Source organism: Myotis lucifugus, unplaced genomic scaffold, assembly GCF_000147115.1.
Source record: "Myotis lucifugus unplaced genomic scaffold, Myoluc2.0 scaffold_0, whole genome shotgun sequence".
Taxonomy (NCBI): Eukaryota; Metazoa; Chordata; class Mammalia; order Chiroptera; family Vespertilionidae; genus Myotis; species Myotis lucifugus.
This window is the reverse complement of record NW_005871048.1, coordinates 44,294,432-44,296,702: the sequence shown is the minus strand read 5'-3', so window position 1 is coordinate 44,296,702 and position 2,271 is coordinate 44,294,432. Positions and strand designations below refer to the sequence as shown.

The window sequence follows — 2,271 nt, the reverse complement described above, 5'->3', positions numbered from 1 at the left end:
TCAGGCTTCCAAGTCCAATGGCACAACCTATAAAAGATGATCAGAAGACCAATTCCAGTTAACTATGAGTGGCTCAGCCACAGAGAATAGGGCTTTTCCAAAAGCAAGTAAGACCCAATTTTCCAAAACTGAGACTGGAAATATTCAGTGTGTGTGTGTACATGCTGAACTTTGTGACTGATTATTTTCAGAAATTAAATTCTTTGTCAGCTAGCTGTTTTGCTGTTATCCATAGTTCTTAACCATTCTGTACGTGAAGCTAATTGCAGTATATGCTAAATTCTGTAAACTTACATATCCAGAGTGCTTAGCAAATATTGAGTTTTTAAAAACTACTCATTTTAGTACAGTCTGTGTGTCTCAGTGGTTGAGCATTGACCGATGAACCAGGAGGTCACGTTTCAATTCCCCATAGGGGCACATGCCTGGGTTGCAGGCTCCATCACCTCTAGGGGGTGTGCAGGAGACAGCCAATCAATGACTCTCTCTCAACATTGATGTTTCTATCTCTTTCTCTCCCTCTTCATTCCTCTCTGAAATCAATAAAAATATATTTTAAAAAATGAAAAGTTAAAAAAAAATATTCATGTTAGTCATGAATTTCAACTTCCTTCACCACAAAAACCTTACATCCAAGTTGTGAACAAGAATGACTAACTTGAGATTCTTTTTCTTGCCTCACTTCTCCCCTGATGATACTTAAAGCAGTGGTTGAAAACAAAAAGAAAAAAGGAGAGGTCTTCATTATTTCTAAATTTAATGGTAGAGATTTCTACACCCGATGACTGTATTCTTGGCCAGATCACTTAATGTCCTTGAACTTTATTGAAAAATGAAGGCAACTAGGCTGATATTTTTCAAAGACCCTTTTAGCTCTAAAGTCCCATCCATGAGCCTATGTGCTCTGGCCTTGAAAAATCAAAGCCGTGTTTGCTATGCCCATTCACCTACGGAAGGAGGAAGAGGCCAGGCCCTCCGAAGTCCTGGTGGCATGGGGCTCTCCTAAGCTCCACAGGCAGCTGGTAGTGGGTTAATCAGTACAAGTGTGGCCAGTGCAACATGTGAGCCCCTTGCATATAACAACACAAAGAATGCCCTTCCTTTCTCTTTCTAGAACAAAGAGGGATTTCAACTAAAGAAGAAAGGCGCTTTGGGCAGTGAAAAGGAGGAGGTGGGACAGTGTTTGTTTTATTTTTCTCCTTGGTGGTGGGAGGGAAATGGTCAGAGAATGGAAGATGCCATGAGGTAGATGGCTTATTGTCCATTTACATATCCTCTTTGGAGAACTGCATATTCAAGTGTTTTTGCCCATTAAAAAAATAATAATGCATCCTTGTGCAGCGGCCATGCTAATCTTTTCTGTGTCATTCTAATTCTAGTATTATGTGCTGCCAAAGTGACAACGCTTTGTCTATTTTTTAATTGGGTTGTTTGTGGTTTTGTTGTTGAGTTGTAGATCTTTGTGTATTCTAGATATTAATTGCTTATTACATATATGATTTACAAATATTTTCTCCTGAAACAATTGTTTTTAAGTTGGTATGTTTTAATTTTTTCAAGCCAAAGCACACATAATTTATGACTTAAGTGATACATGCTTATGCTATATTTTCAAAAAACATTAAAAAACTAAAAATCACTTGAAACTGCACAGTCCAGGGGTAAAAACATTATTTTGCTATACATCCTTCCAGGCTTTTTCCTATGCATGTAGAAAACTTTTTACAACCCAGACTCTACATGCTATTTTATAACCTTTCCTTTACAATAGACATATGTATAGTTGTCCCTCCATATCCAGAGGTACCACATCTGTGGATTCAACCAACTGTAGATCAAAAATATTTGGGGGAGCCGTAACCGGTTTGGCTTAGTGGATAGACTGAAAGGTCCCAGGTTCGATTCCGGTCAAGGGCATGTACCTTGGTTGTGGGCACATCCCCAATAGGAGGTGTGCAGGAGGCGGCTGATTGATGTTTCTCTCTCATCGATGTTTCTGGCTTTCTATCTTTCTCCCCTCCTCTCTGTAAAAAATCAATAAAAATATGTATTAAAAATATATATATATATTTTTTGGGGGAAAAAGTTATGTGTTGTGGACCTGTACTATGTAGTTAGGCCTATGATGGTTGCATCTGTATGGAACATGTACAGACTTTTTTTCCTGTCATTATTTCCAAAATACAGTATAACTATTTACATGACATTTACATTATATTAGGCATTATAAGTAATCTGGAGGTGACCAAGTATATGGTAGGACATGTGTAG

General features: G+C 38.1%; 1 non-coding gene across 1 annotated transcript; it reads right to left on the bottom strand.

The window, feature by feature from the left end:
• Window positions 1-1,296: 1,296 nt before the first annotated feature.
• On the bottom strand, window positions 1,297-1,402 carry LOC111825560. The gene has a single exon (XR_002828751.1). It is a non-coding gene; the product is annotated as a U6 spliceosomal RNA (small nuclear RNA).
• Window positions 1,403-2,271: the final 869 nt, after the last annotated feature.